Consider the following 16,386-nt stretch of genomic DNA (forward strand, 5'->3'; position numbering starts at 1 on the left):
TGCATACGATGTTGCGAAGTGTAAAACTGGCAGCCTATAAAAGGCCTGTATAAAGCTACAGACGGGGTTCAGAGTTTGAAGTGTTAACTTTTCTGGGCCGGTTGGTGTCCGCGTCCTGCTTGGTCTCTCACCTGGATCCAGGATGCTGTCACAACTGAGCTGTAGCACATTTTCCCGCAACAACAGAGGAAGAAATGAATGTCCTGAGTGACTTGATGCAACTAAGGTCCACGGTAAGGATCTCCAACCTGGAATCACACGTTGGGACTGTGGACTGAAGAAAAATGCACAGTCTAAAAGTTGCAGGTTACGTTCTTCTCGGGGACCTTACTGAGGACTATAGTCTGGTAAGGCAGCCTCTCACACATGTCAGAGGAACAGTTCCAAAGAGGTAAGGGAGGAGCCAGGCTATATGGAAGTTTTCTTGTTGAAAAAAAAACACGTATTTGAACATCAAAAGATTTTTGCTAGTCACACACAAAAAAGACATCTCAAGTTAATGATTTTAGTGCTTTTTGAAGATGCAAGAATCTGGGCTCATTGAAATCATTTCTCAGATTTGCATCTTAATTATCTAAGGCCAGTATCCTATTTTTCTCCATCCAGAATTCCTGTCACAAAGCACCACATTGGGCGCGGCTATGGTGGCTGATGGCTTGAAGGCAGGAAGAATTTCCTTGTTTCCTAGAGTGCCAGGCAACTCGGTGCTGGGACCACACCCAGGACCACACCGGGAGCACACCCTGGTAAGCCTGGTTGGCTTCTGACGCTTCTCAAGCCCTCATGCGATGGTGCTGCCACAGGGTTCTCCAAACCCCCAGGAAAGTAAGGCGCATCTTTGTGGGGTATCAATTTTATTTAACTGTCTGAGGGGATAAACGTTAAGCATTTTAACAGGTAAATAACTTTAACCCTTAAAACATTACAACAAATACAGATATATTATGAAGCAGAATGCAACGTGCACAAGACTCCCTACCTAGAGCTGGGATTGAGATGGCCCCTTCAGGCTTCCCAAGGCCGAGTTTCTCTTGTTTTCTTTTTTTATGTTTAAAAAATTATTTTGAGATAAAATTCGTGTAACATAATGGTCACCACTTTAAAGTGTACAACTCAGTAGTTTTTAGTATATTCACAATGTTGTGCAACCATCCCCACTGTTGCCCTCTTTTCTAGTTGTATAAGTTTTTTAAAAATTTTATGAAAAAAATTTTAATGGGAGTATTGGGGATTGAACCCAGGATCTCATGCATGCTAAGCACACACTCTACCACTGAGCTATGCCCTCCCCTTCCACTATTAATTACCCTCTTATTAAAGAGGTCCTTTTATGAAAGAATTTGGGATGCTGCCTGCCTGACACTCTGCTACCAGAGTAGAATTCACAGCATCAGGGACAGGAGGTGAGGAAGAATTCTTTTTGGTGTCATGGGGATGCATTTTCAGTTCCTGTCAAGTCCTTCCAGTGGGGATGCATTTTCAATTCCCGTCAAGTCCTTCCACCCTAGCAAACCTCTCTGGGAGGCAGCTCGTTCCGTGAGTATCCCTGCTGTGCTGTGGATGGAAGGTCACTAGAAGAAACAAGGATGGAGTCTCCCTGCCATGGAAATGACTGAATCATAAAGGACTAAACAGTTTAGAAACTGTGAAGATTCCTGAGAGAATAGTAGGGGCTGGTCTTGCTTCTAATTAGGTTTCAATGCAGAGACAGGTGTCCTGTCAATTCCCTCATTCAGGGATGCCTTTGGTGTGGCTTTAGCAAACAAAGTCAGCATTCCCGGGTGATCCAATGTGAGTTTGTGTCTTTCTGTAAAGATTTGAGGCAGGGATTCCAGGCAGTTTAGATAATGGCCGCCTTCTCACTGAAGATGCCCGTGGTTATTCCAGGGGGCCAGGATTGTGGTTATGTTGTTTATCACTTTTCATGCAAACTCACGAATGGGTTGCAACAATGGGGAGTCTGTTTGGCATTCCTGGCTAGTATCTCCACTGCATGAGGACACGGAAGTGGGAAAGCCAGTCTCTGAACCTGCCTCTGATTTGGGATTTTCTCTTCTTAAAGATTTTCCAGAGATTTTTTTTTTTTTAAAAGAATTTTTATTGAGAGCAAGAGCCATACCATAGGACTGTTTCTTAGTGTTTCTGGAAGATTTTTTTTTTTGTACTTTTTTTATTGAAGATTTTTTTTTAAAATTTTTATAGTCAGTTTACAATGTTGTGTCAATTTCTGGTGTACAGCACATTGCTTCAGTCATACGTGAACATACATATATTCGTTTTCGTTAGAGATTCTTGAGACAACCCTAAACCTTCTCAAAACCATGTAGCAAAATCCTGTTAACTTCGATCCTAGATTTCATAACTTATACCCACTGCAAGTTCTGAGGAGTTGGTGTGTAGGAAAATGGCTCCTGCCTCTTTGAGAAATGATAATTTGCATATCTGTGAATAACAGTAATTATTCTTTGTAGACTAGTACTACGTGCTAGATGCTTTACACATATTATTTTTAATCCTCCCAACAACCATGTGAGGTAGGTATCAGTCTACTTGACGGGGCTGCTGGGGCCAAGAGAGGTTTGTAACAGGCCCACTTCTGTACAGCTCGCTAGGGAATGCTCTGGCTCCAAATTTCCGGGGTCCCTCCTCCCCCTTTCCTTTGGGCCTTACTTCTCACTTGGCCCATTGTAGTGTTGCATTGAAGCACAACAGGCTTTGAGTCTGTTTTATTTTTTTTTTTCTTTTTATGAAAACATAAAAAATTTTAATTCCTGTGGAAGATTTTTGCTCTTGATACATGTTCTTTTTTTTAAACATTTTTTTCTTTTCTTTTTTTTAAACTTTTTTTTATTGCGTTATAGTCATTTTACAATGTTGTATCAAATTCCAGTGTAGAGCACAATTTTTCAGTTGTACATGAACATATATGTATTCATCACATTTTTTTTTGTTGTTGTGAGCTACCGCAAAATCTTGTATATATTTTCCTGTTCTATACAGTATAATCTTGTTTATCTATTCTACACTTTGAAATTTCAGTCTGTCCCTTCCCACCCCCTGCCCCCTTGGCAACTACAAGTTTGTATTCTATGTCTATGAGTCTGTTTCTGTTTTGTATTTGTTTGGGTTTTTTTTTTAGATTCCACATATGAGCAATCTCATATGGTATTTTTCTTTCTCTTTCTGGCTTATTTCACTTAGAATGACATTTTCCAGGAACATCCATGTTGCTGCAAATGGTGTTATGTTGTCGGTTTTCATGGCTGAATAGTATTCCATTGTATAAATATACCACTTCTTCTTTATCCAGTCATCTGTCGACGGACATTTAGGCTGTTCCCATGTCCCATGTCTTGGCTATTGTAAATAATGCTGCTATGAACATTGGGGTGCAGGTGTCATTTTGGAGTAGGGTTCCTTCTGGACATATGCCCAGGAGCAGGATTCCTGGGTCATATTGTAAGTCTATTCTTAGTCTTTTGAGGAATCTCCATACTGTTTTCCACAGTGGCTGCAGCAAACTGAATTCCCACCAGCAGTGTAGGAGGGTTCCCTTTTCTCCACAGCCTCTCAAGCATTTGTCATTTGTGGATTTTTGAATGATGGCCATTCTGAGTGGTGTGAGGTGATACCTCATTGTAGTTTTGATTTGCATTTCTCTGGTAATTAGTGATATTGAACATTTTTTCATGTGCCTATTGATCATTTGTATTTCTTCCTTGGAGAATTGATGGTTTAGGTCTTCTGCCCATTTTTGGATTGGGTTGTTTGTTTTTTTCTTATTAAGTCATATGAGCTGCTTATATATTCTGGAGATCAAGCTTTTGTTTCATTTGCAAAAATTTTCTCCCATTCTGTAAGTCGTCGTCTTGTTTTACTTCTGGTTTCCTTTGCTGTGCAGAAGCTTGTTAGTTTAATTAGGTCCCATTTGTTTATTCTTGCTTTTATTTCTATTGCTTGGGTAGACTGCCCTAGGAGAACATTTTTGAGATGTATGTCAGATAATGTTTTGCCTATATTTTCTTCTAGGAGGTTTGTTGTATCTTGTCTTATGTTTAAGAGTTTGATCCATGTTGAGTTTATTTTTGTGTATGGTGTAAGGGAGTGTTCTAGCTTCATTGATTTACATGCTGCTGTCCAGTTTTCCCAACACCATTTGTTGAAGAGACTGTCTTTATTCCATTGTATATTCTTGCCTCCTTTGTTGAAGATTAGTTGACCAAAAGTTTGTGGGTTCATTTCTGGGCTCTTTATTCTGTTCCATTGGTCCATATGTCTGTTTTTGTGCCAATACCATGCTGTTTTGATTACTGTAGCTCTAGTATTTTATGAAGTCTGGGAGAGTTATTCCTCCAGCCTCTTTCTTTTTCTTCAGTAATGTTTTGGCAATTCTAGGTTTTTTGTAATTCCATATAAATTTTATTATGATTTGTTCTAGTTCTGTGAAATATGTCCTGGGTAATTTGATAGGGATTGCATTAAATCTGTAGATTGCCTTGGGCAGTATGGCCATTTTAATAATATTGATTCTTCCAATCCAGGAGTATGGGATATCTTTTCATTTTAAAGCTGCCTTTAATTTCTTTAATCAGTGTTTTACAGTTTTCCGTGTATAAGTCTTTCACCTCCTTGGTTAGATTTACTCCTAGGTATTTTATTACTTTGGGTGCTATTTTAATGGGGATTGTTTCTTTGCTTTCTTTTTCTGTTGATTCATCGTTAGTGTAAAGAAATGCAACTGATTTTTGAACATTAATCTTGTAACCTGCTACCTTGCTGAATTCGGCTTTGAGTCTGTTGACTGAAAAAAAGGCATAACATAAAAGTTGAGAGTTATGTTTTATTTCAGGACTTACTAAGGACTTAAGCCCTGGAGACAGGCTCTCAGATAGCTCTGTAGGACTTTTCCAGAGAGGTAAGGGTTGGGGGAAGGCATAGCTCAGTGTTAGAGTGCATGCCTAGCATACATGAGGTCTTGGGTTCAAGCCCCAACACCTCTATTTTAAAAATAAGTAAATAAACCCAATTACCTGCCTTCCCTCCACCCCTCAAAAAAAGAGATAAAGGAGGAGTGAGGACATACAAGAGTTCAAACAAAAAACCCAAGTTGTAGAACATCAAAAGATTACTGCTAACTACAGAAAACCAGGGACCCCAAGTTGATTTTAGCCCTTTTATATGTATGGGAAGATGTAAGAGTCTGGGCTCATTGAAATCATTCCTTTGACCTTCACCTTAACTATCTAGGACCAGTGTCCTGTTTTTCCTCCATCCTGAATCCCCTTAGGGTTCACAGTCAGGGGCTGATGGCTTGAGGGCTGCAACATCCTTTGTTTACTGATATGGCAGGTGACATTTTTTTGTCCACATGTCAGATAGACATGATTCAACTGCCAGCTCCATTAGTCACTAGAAGAATGACTGGGCGAGTCATGTAACCTCTCTGAGCCTCAGTTTCCTCAGCTCTAATTGTGATAATGATGCTTTGGGAGGTTGCTGTGGGAATGAAATGAGCTGAAGCACTTGCAAGTCCTGGCGTGGTGTTGGCACAATACAGAGTCCAACAGCATCTCAACAAGTGATACTTTCTCTTTCTTCTTTATTCATCTCTGCATCTGCCATGGCACCTGGTACAAAGTAGGTACTCAAGAAATATTTGAGGACGTAAATTCAAAGGATTCTCCATGACCTTGTTTCATAGGGACGTTGTGAAGTTGGACCCTCTCCAAAAGCTCCCTGAAAGATCAAAAGCAGTTTTGAAGGATGTCAGAGCTCCTCACACTTAAAATCTTTAGGATGAAGCAGGAAGACAAGAAAAATCCTAAAAATAACAATAATCCTAAAATTCTGAAGTAAAATTCGCCAGGTGGAGTGCTGTTGATTTTCAAGAAATAGTGAGTTGAGGATTGCCAAGAGCCCAGAGGCAAGGGACAAAAACTGTGACGAGAATGGCTCTTGGGCTTGGAGGGCTGTCCAACAATGAATTGGCTGGAAACAGTGCACTTTTGTTAGTGTATGCTTGTTTAAGAGCAGTTAAAACATGTAAAACACAAGACTTTGAATACATAATGTTTGAATACGTGTTGGAGGGAGTGCATCCTCCCTGTGAGGCAGGAGTGGTTGGCTGAGGTCTTGGAATCTCAGGGTCTCAGGAGGGCGAGCGTGTGGCAGGTGTGCTGCCTGTCCCCAGCCAGTTCCATGACAGACACTGCTCCCTGGTCATGGCATGCTTGAGTCCTTCTCACCAGTCACTTGGAATCAGTCTGAGTTGACATTTCAGATCCAGTCATTTGTTGTCCCTGGCTCCGAACAGGGGAGACTTTTGTGCCCGTTTAGTACCCAAGGTTCAAAGACCCCCCTCTTCCCTCCAGGGAAGCTTCAGTCTAGTCTCCTGACATGGCCAGGTCATGGCACCAAAGCTTCTAGAACCTCTCAGGATGCCAGTAAGATTTTAGTGAAGTGTGGTAGTTCCCCCTTATCCATGGGGTACACATTCCAAGGCCCCCAGTGGATGCCTGTACCCACGGATAGCACCTAACCCTACATACACTATATTTTTCCTGTACCTACATACCTATCATAAAGTTTAATTTATAAATTAAGCACAGTAAGAGATTGCTGTTAAACAATAACTAGTAATAAAATAGAACAATAGAATAATATACTGTAATAAAAGTTATGTGAATGTGGTCTCTCTCTCAAAATATTTTATTGTATGTATTTAATGCCTTTTTGATCTTAGCTGAGCATTTATCATGCACTGTGGCTGTGATTTCTGCAGTTTGAGTTACGACAGCAAAACTAGCAGGGATTTCTTTTTCCTTCTTCATAACTTCACGGTAGAAGAGTCGTCTGAACCGTTAAGTCTTAACAACCTCAGCATATTTTTTCTTCCCTTGTGTCAAGAACTTTCACCATTTCACTTAGTGGAAGCACTTTACGGCTTCTCTTTGGCATATCCAAATTGCCTGCATCACTACTCTCGAGCATCTGGGGCCATTATTAAGTAAAATAAGGGCTACCTGAACACAAGCACTGTGATACCATGACAGTCAGTCTGATAACCAGGATGGCTACTAAGTGACTAATGGGCAGTACATGCTGGACAAAGGGATGAGGATGACTTACTTCCTGGATGGGACAGAGTGAGATAAGAGTGGGACGGCATGAGATTTCATCACGCTACTCAGGACAGTCACAATTTAAAACTCAGCTGGAATTTTCATTTGCAGTCCTTTTTAAAAGCAGTTCCTAGGTGATTAAAAGTAGAGTGAATTTAGTTTCATTTCTTTTAAAATCTTATTTCCCTAAAACTTCGTATATATACACAATTCTCCCACCATCACCCTAGTGTGAAGAAGTTATTTTATCAGATACTTTCAGTCAATCAACTCTGTGCTAGGCATAAAGTTACTTTTTTTTCTTCTATTATAGTCTAGAGGTCTCCCATTCCTTAGCACATCCTGGTTGAGAATCAAAGACTATGAAATTGACTTTGTTCTTACTGATACACCTTTAATCCGTAAACACAAAACAAAGAAGCTCGTGTATTGCACAAAATATTCAAATATTAACACACAAAAAGGGGGAGATCAAAACATAAGAAGAGATGTCTAAACCAATAGTTTGGTGAGGAGTATAGATTGAAAATAAAAATTTTTTAAAGCTAACACTGTCTCCTAATAGGAGACAAGACATCCGGTAATGGCCATTGATTAGTTCTTTGTTTGCCTTTGTTTTTTACCTAAAGACCTGTGAAGAGGTACCTTAGAGTTATGGAGATTGTGAAGAAATTCTCATCCTGGAAGCGTCCACCTCTATATATCAGATGTATGTAAAGTAACATCTTCAGAGACATCTTCAGAAATACTTTCAATTAAGTTTTCAAAGTTAAGAATTTCCTGGTTTAGTGTTGGGTTTAAGGGCTGCCAAGATTTGCCTATTACTTACTCAATGCTTTTGTGTTTCATCTTTGTACATAAGCAGATATGTCCCTCTTAATGTGACTGTTGCTACTCCCAGTTATGTAGGGGAGTGTGGGAACCCTGACGGCTGCCCAGGAATGCTGTGATGCTGGAAGGCTGGATGCAGTACACTGACTGTCTCAAATTCTCAGGCTTTGAGCCATGCATTATACCTAGTGATCCATAACGTCCTGTTTAATGAGGTCTGTATCTGATGCTCTTCATTTCTTCCTGAAGATCCTAGTTTGCATCTGGTATCATTTCCTTTCAGTCTGAAGAACTTCCTCTAACATTTTTTTGTATAGTAGATCTGCTGGCACTGCATTCTCGTGATTTCCTTTTATCAGAAAACTGTATTTTCCCTTCACTCTTAAAAGATATTCAAGCTGAATATAGCATTTTAGGCTGACAGGTTTTTCTTCCAGCACCTTAATTATATCAAACCACTGCCTTCTGGCCTCCATTGTTTCTTTTTGATATTGTCTTACAAGCCCCTGATGTTTTTCCTTTCTGTTCTTGGATAATTTCTACGAATCTATCTTCAAGTTAACGGATGATTTCCTGTCATCTCCATTTTGCTTGTAAGTTCATTTTTTATTTCAGGTATTATTTTTCAGTTCTAGAATTTCGTTTGAAAAAAAAAAGTTTCTCTTTCTGCTGATGTTTTGTATCTTTTCATTCATTATGAGCATATTTTCTTCTATGTATTTCAGCATAGTTACAATAGCCGCTTTAAAATTCTTGTCTAATTCCAACATCTAGGTTATATTGAAGTCAGTCTCCATTGATTGCCTTTTCTACTAAAAATGGTTCATGTCATGTGCATATAAAATAATTTGGATTCTATTTTGGATGTTGTAAATGTTACATTCTAAAGGTTTTACTTTTCCAGAGTATCGATCTGTTTGTTTGTTTGAGTTGACAGTTAACTTGCTTGTATTCAAATTGCAAACTCTGTTTCTTGGGGACGTTTCAAATCTCCATTCTTTTTTTTTTTTTAACTTAAGCCAGCTGTTTCCAGTCAGCATTGTTGTTGTATAGTTCAGAGTTTAGTCAGAGATTTAGAGGAAAGTTTGTCTTAGACCTTATCCCTCTGAGTGTCTTCCTTCCAGAATTCCTCCCGCCCTTTATGGTAGCTAGAGTTACTTTGAACTCTGCTTCGATTCTTCAGGCCACAAAAACTATTGGTTTTCTAACAAAGTTTGAGCTGCTCTTTGCTGCCTGACTTTGTCCTTTCCTTGGGCCAGAAGCCACAAAAACTCGCTTGGCATGAGTTTCCTTTCTTCCAAGTGTCACCTGCCCTCCTGAATATGCCCGTCTTTGTGCACTCTTTAGTGGATTCAGGTGGTTGCTTTTTCTATTTTCTACAGAGTTTATATTTGTTATCTGCAGGAGGATCGGTCCGGTAGGAGGTTTCTAAGCCATACTGGAAGCTCCTTCAAACCACTTTGGTAATAATTTTTGTGCCAGGCAAAAACCTGAAGTCAAAAAACATGTGGAGAAGCACAGATTGTAGACCATGAGAGGAAGACCTATATACATGAAGTCCTGCATACAACATGGAATGTGGGTTCAGTTTTCTCACAGGTGATTCCTTTTCTGTCTTTGGTCCATGACTAGTGGCACATTTCTGGTCAGTGTTTGTGGGCCAATGAGGGCATTATTTCTATTCCCCTTTATGCAGTGAGCTCAGTTCAAATATCAAATGTGTGGGGTCTGAGACTTCCCAGAGGAGGTTAAAATACAAACTACATGATGGGTATCTTGTGGAAACCCCCCTGTGGGCCATTTGGCATCAACTCTCACTCATCAATCTGACTTTGAGTTCTTTCTTCATTTCCAGCACTTGCAGGTGACCTGCTCCAGTTTGGCTAAAGAGTAAAAAAAAAATTTTTTTTTGGTTCAGTTTTGTACAGCCTTCTTACCCCCTAAACCCCCTTGCCTCTTGTTTACTGGAAAGCTGAAGTCTCCTAGGCCTCCCTGAGTCATACGAGAGCAGGCTTAAGCAGTTGATTAGGACAAGCCTGTAGGCACTGGGGAATGGCGATGACTCTCACCACGTATCTCAACGATTAACTGAGATTATTCTTTCATTTCCTTTTAAAACTTTCATGTCTGAACAGAATCTTTGGCGACGGCTTTGCCGAGTCCGCAAGGTTGCAGGTATTCTGGTTAAAAGCAACTTTTCTTTTTGTTACCAAGGCTGTTGTTCCCAGGGTCATACCCCTGCCCCTCCCTCAAATAGAAACCAATTACTCTTGTCTAAGTATCAGGAGGCAGCAGCAGAGAAGAAACAAGAAATGTTTAGAATCCAGTCCAAGATGGTGGAGGATTTGACTTCCAGTGGACCTTGCATCTCATCATATGCTTATCGTAATATATTAGCATGCTAAGTAACACACCCACCAGCGCCATGACAGTAGACGGTTGCCATGACAACAACCAGAAAAGCCCATACAAGGACTGAAAAACTCACACAAGGCCTGATGGTCTCCATCACAACCAGAACAAGGACATGATGGTGGAAGCATCTCATAAAAGTCCACATGGCCTGACCTGGGCGAGCTGTCCCTACTGCCCAACTTGGCTGATGGCTTCCCACTTGAGCACCTCTTCCTTGCTTGAGTGCTTTTTTTTCCTCTTCTCTCTGCTTGAGAACTTTCCTTCCTTTTCCCCTTCTGAGCAATAAAGCAGCTGTTCACTTAGTCCCTCTGCCTCTGCTGTGTGAATTCTTTCAGTCGGCAGCAAGAACCCACACTTTGGTGGGCCTCCTAATTTAGGGGTCCCTCCATCCACTAACATTATCTATCTATCTATCTATCTATCTATCTATCTATCTATCTATCTATCTATCTATCTATCTATGTTATCTATCTATCTAATCATCTACTTTGGTGGGTGAGAGAAGGAAGTAAAAAAAGTTTGGTTTCTGTTTCAAAGAACTTTCCCAAAGAGTGATGATTCATTTACGTTACACACCCTCATGGTAAACCCTGTTCTCCTGGCTTTCATGACAGTTTGAGTTCAATGTAAGATGTGTGATAGATGCTTTTCTGAGGTCCAGTGTATTCACTTGGGCCTATGTGAAGGGTTCCTCCTGTTCTTGATCTCATATGAAAGGTATTGATATTTTGGCTTCAAGAACAAATTAAAAAATCATAAATAAAACTTGTGTTTGATTTGGGTCTGGACTGATTACGAAGGGCTGATTACAAAGGAACCATTTAGCAATAATGGTCTCAGATATTTAAGTAGTCTGTGGAACTACAATTAATTAAGGGACTGCTGATTTGAAGAACTATGAGACCAACAAGGGAATAAGGGGAGAATTTTAGCAAAAATGCTAATAATCTGCTCACAGCTGCAATATCTATAAATAAAATAGAGGGAGAGGATAAAAGAATTATTCATATAATAAGAATTATATGAAAATGTTAAATCAAATATGCATATAAACCAGGAAATTTTCTCTATTAAATTTGCCACTTAATTTATTGCCATTCAATACAATGCTTATAAGGAAAGTAATGATTTAAGGCAGAAGACTAGTTACATTGCTGCTGTTCAGAACTTCTTAAGAGCAAAAGAATATTTATCAGCTTCTCTGCTTTAATTGTCTTAAGACATGTTATTTTCTAACTTGAACATCTATGTTATCCTTTGAAAAGTCCAAGCAGAAAATAAAATCATATAGAAAGCCAGCAACTTCATCAATATATCCAGACAGATGTTTGCTGGTGGCTTTTGGTATCTAAACCCCTTTTTCCTCACGTTGCATAGATGCTGTTTTTCTAGGCACAGCCCTGGTAGTAATGAAAACCTGGTTGGTGCACAGAACTTTCACTGCTCCTGCAAGTTGAGGATTTATTCTCTCCAAGTGGATTGAATTTTGCTTTTTTAGAAGTCAAAGTTTTATTATTTTATTGAAGTCTAGTTGGTTTACAATGTTGTGTTAGTTTCTGCTGTATAGCATAGTGATTCAGTTATACATGTATTCTTTTTTGTATTCTTTTTCTTCATAGGTTATTAAAAGCTATTGAATACAGTTCCCTGTGCTATCCAGTAAGACCTTATTGTTTTCCTATTTTATATATAGTAGTTTGTATCTGCTAATCCCAAACTCCTAATTTATCCCTCCCTCTACCTTTCCCCTTTGGTAACCATAAGTTTTCTACATCTGTGAGTCTGTTTCTGTTTTGTACAGAGCTTTATTTTTGTTTGACTTTCTCTCACCACTTTGGATGGCATTTCTTGCACGTGGGAAGACATGTACCTGGCATGATAACAGTACCAAGTTTCTTTTCACATTTTCTGCATGCCATCCTTCAGGTGATGGCTCCCTTAGCCATAGAAACACAGCTTTTTTTTTTTTTTTTTAAATTAGAGTCAGGATGCTTTCCTTTTGGCAGATTTCCAGGAATGGGACCACTTGGTCACAAAGAATGAACCAGGTAGCAACTTGGAGTATGTTGCCAAAGAGGCCGTGAGGGTCATTCTGACACCACCTTTCCAGTGAACCCTTTACTGGCTTCTTTCTGTCCCATTGGCTGTGCCCATTTGCAGATGGATTGGACTGGTCTGTCTGCACAAGGGCTACTGGTGGGAGGGGTCTGCCAGCCCTCAGGAGAAGACACAGTCACATACCCACCACTGGTTTTCACATCATCTCTATCTGCATTCGACCTTCCCACCCTCACCCTTCAAAATGTTTGCTGGACATTTTTCTTTTTCTCACGCTCTCCTAATTATGACTTAACTCCTAAGACTTGGGCAAACACTCCCAGTATCATAAGGAGTTGGCTGGCTGGGCAGTCTTTGTCCCATTATGGTATTTTATTCACCCTTCAGCCAGACTCCATCCTCTTTACCAGAGCCATTGCCATGGCAACTGTCCTCCTCTGGGCAATGAGTATGGGTGGCAACGTCCTAGATGATTAATATGTTTGATATTTTACCTTTCAAAAAGTTCTTTGGGGAAATTCAAGTTGGCTTGTTGAACAAGATAAATAAGCCTTTTATTGTCAACAAGGGCTAAGGGCGGCAGCTTTGATAACAGCAAAAGCCTGGACTGGTCACAAAAATGAGAGCAGAGTGAGCAGGTCACATCCAGCTCCACTTGAGACAAGAAAGGAATGGAAAAAACTCCTGATGGTGGGGGAAACTGACTCACATCCCAGAGTGCTGGGGAGTCCGAACCTAAGATTAGTGCTGAGATGAAATGAGCCTCAGCTCACACCCGATCTCTGTGATCTTTGGGTGGCGTTTGGCTGCTACCACTGGAGGGGTCAGAGATTTCACCTGCGGACAGTGCATCTTGGGGGCCCTGGACCTTTCCCTGACCCTCTGGGTGGCTTCACACCCCAGCCCTCTTTAGCCGAGAAGCCCTGACATGTATATCCATGCCACACAGCTCACTGAGAGTTTTGCAGAGGCTGAACGCGTCAGCTCAGAGGGACCAGCTAGCCTGATGTCCGCCCCCACCCCATCCATCTGTCTGTCCACCATTTACAATAGATTTCCTCTTGTTTGACATTTTTTTAAACTTGAGAATTAAAGATTGAAATTTTACAGTATGTTTTGTTTTAGGTATTATGTTTTTTGGTTTCGTAGACAAATACTTTTTCCTTTAAAGTAGATTTCCTTCTTTCCTTCCTTCCTTCCTTCCCCCCTTTCTATGTATGTATGTATGTATGTATTTTAGTGGGATTCACTCTGGCATAGTGGAAAGAGAGTGAGGTATGGAGCCAGATAAGCCTTGACTGGAATTCATGCTTTTCTATTAGCTATGTGGTTTTGACATAGGGTGACCAGATGTCCTAGTTTGCTGAGGGCTGAGGGTTTTCCTGGAAGGCAAGACTTTCAGTGCTAAACCCGGGACAGTCTTGGACAAACCAGGACAGTTGATCACCTTACTTAGGCAAGACATTTTGACTCTCTGAGCCTTATTTTCTTCATCTGTGAAATGAGGATGATAATACCTGTTCCATGGGTTATTTTGAGGATTGGAACTAGTGAACAAGAAAGGCCTGAAACTGATCTACTAGATCTCAATAGATGATAATGATAGCAATACTAATATTAGTAATTTTCTGTGTTTTTTAAGCCTCAGAGTGATCTTTCACCATCATTCATTTCTGCCATCGATGCTTTTCCTTAATCTCTAACGTTTGTTCAGGAGAGGGGAGTTTATTTTGTTTTCTTCATTTTAATGTAAGTCTAGGTTTCTAAAACGTTGCTTTTCCTAATTAGAAAAAAAGCTACTAAATCTTGCTTCCTAACATCTGAGTGGAGTCTAAGGGTACCACACCAACTGAGATCCAGATTATCCTTTAGAAACATTGAGGAACTCATTAAGGCCCCTCAGTCTTCCTCTTCACATACAAGACACATGGCTTTCACCAGCCCCTTCTTTACTGGATGCAGGTCTGATGTGTTCCAGGAACTGAAGGTTTGGGAGCTGAGAGTCTGCTCTACACAGGGGAGTGGAGGTCCAGGCCACCTGCCTACATGAGGTCACCTGATCCCACAGCAAGCTCTCCTGGCTCTTTTGGGTTGGCCCTTCTGTCCAGAAAAAGGAGTTGGAAACTGGGGAGGCCAGTGAAGTGGGAATGTGTGGCCTTGAGGGGAAAGTAAGAGGTTAAACCTGGGTGTGGACTCCAACGTTTGTTCTGGCTCCCCTGACTCTCTGCTGGTCCTTGTCCACTTTGTGAGTGTGGGTTTCTGCTCTCCCATCTTCAAGGATGAGTAGAGGGGCTGAAATAGAGAAATAAATGCCAAAGTCTCTCCAAAGGGGGAGAAAAACTAAACAGCACCATAGAGGTCAGTTTCTGGGCCTGTGAGCATTTTATTTTATTGGTTCAGAATAAACAGAGAGCTCTACTCGTAGCCAGGACTTATCAGCCCCCTTCTGCCAACCTGCCTGAGATGGTCAGGTCTCCAGGTAACCGGCTGCACCTGCCCTTGTGGATTTCCTGCTGGGATGTTATTATCATTTTTAAATTGAGGTAAAAAAAAACTCATAACATAAAATTTACCGTAATATTATTTATTATTTACCATAATATTATTCATTACTATTTTCAAGTTTCTGATTCTCTGTAAGTTCTTAGTTTTGTTTTTATCCTCTGGATATAAAATGAAGACATTCTCATAGAAGAAAATTTGAAAAGTACTAAAAAGTATAAAGAAAAAGAATCATATCACTTTAAAAGCAACCACTTTAAAATATTTGGAATATATTTCTTTCCAGGGCATTGTTCAATGCACTATTTAAAAGAATTAGTATCTCAAAAAATCTTAATTTAATGGGTGTCTATTAGTTTACACATATAAACTATTACTTATTTAGTTGGATTTCAGGTGGATCCAGTTTCACTATTCTAAACTATTGATACATATCTTTGGGCAGAAATATTTATAATTATTTCCTTAGGGGAAATGATAAAAAGAGAATTGCTGGATTAAAGGACAAATATTTTTAGCCTTCTTTCATGTTAGCTATTACATTATTTTTACATTTCCCCCCCAAACCTAAGTTAAAAAATAAGACAAAGTATGATGTTCTCTATAGAAGGGATTTGTATGTTCCTCATCTCCAAGTAGGACCCAACTTTCCCTGAAAGGTTCTCCAAGGAAGAAATCTCTGATTTCTTAAAAAAAATTTTTTTCGGGGGGTGGAGGAGATAATTAGGTTTATTTATTTATTTTTAGAGGAGGTACTGGGAATTGAACCCGGGACCTCGTGCATGCTAAGCATGCACTCCATTACTTGAGTTACACCCTCCCCCTAGAAATCTCTGATTCCTTTTAGCAGCCCTCTATCGTAGGGGTGGCTAAGAGATTTCATCTTACTTGGTCATTAGGTAGTAGCTGCCTTTAGCATTGAGTATTGGGGTGGTATGCCTATTAAAACCCACCACTGTTAGACCCTCCTTTTTTTGTATCTAAATTAAATATTTTTGCTCCAAGATAGGAATTAAATACTTTTAAAGAATTTTAGTGACTTTTTTCTCCACAATATAATATCCTGCACTTAATATTAAACCAAAAGGAACCGCTGTTTACTCTCCACTCCTAATCCCTCTTCTGCTCACTTCATGTTGCTTTAGGCTGTTCTGAAGAAGATAATCCCTTTCGTCTGTACGACATGTGGATCGGATGAATGATAAGTCAGCCTGGCTTCAGCTGGACAAATGGAATTGTTCAAAGTTCTGAGGCATCAGCAGAAGCCTGAGAATTGAAAAATCAAAGAGGTTGGTCGCTGTTGAGGATCCAGAAATACGGCTGAGTGAGTGTGAGTGTCTGTGAGTGTGCGTTTACGCAAGTGTGGTCCTTGACAAGTGTCTGGGAGCTTCCGGCCACTCAGACTGAGCACAGGATGGAGGTTAGTAGGGGGGAGATCAGGGTTGTTGGAGGATTAGAG

The 16,386-nt window shown here is 40.2% G+C and overlaps 1 long non-coding RNA gene and 1 pseudogene across 3 annotated transcripts in view; one reads left to right on the forward strand and one right to left on the reverse strand.

Annotated features, from left to right (window-relative positions):
- Positions 1 to 16,386, forward strand: part of LOC116666013 — a 25,685-nt gene continuing 9,299 nt past the window's right edge. For all 3 annotated transcript variants that reach the window (XR_004322862.1, XR_004322863.1, XR_004322864.1), the window contains exons 1-3: positions 1 to 233; positions 607 to 746; positions 16,073 to 16,216. This is a non-coding gene — a long non-coding RNA (uncharacterized LOC116666013). The remainder of the gene's footprint in view (positions 234 to 606; positions 747 to 16,072; positions 16,217 to 16,386) is intronic.
- LOC102520883 lies at positions 11,619 to 12,286 on the reverse strand (annotated as a pseudogene).

The sequence above is a fragment of the Camelus ferus genome, chromosome 1 (genome assembly GCF_009834535.1).
Source record: "Camelus ferus isolate YT-003-E chromosome 1, BCGSAC_Cfer_1.0, whole genome shotgun sequence".
In the NCBI taxonomy this organism is placed as follows: domain Eukaryota; kingdom Metazoa; phylum Chordata; class Mammalia; order Artiodactyla; family Camelidae; genus Camelus; species Camelus ferus.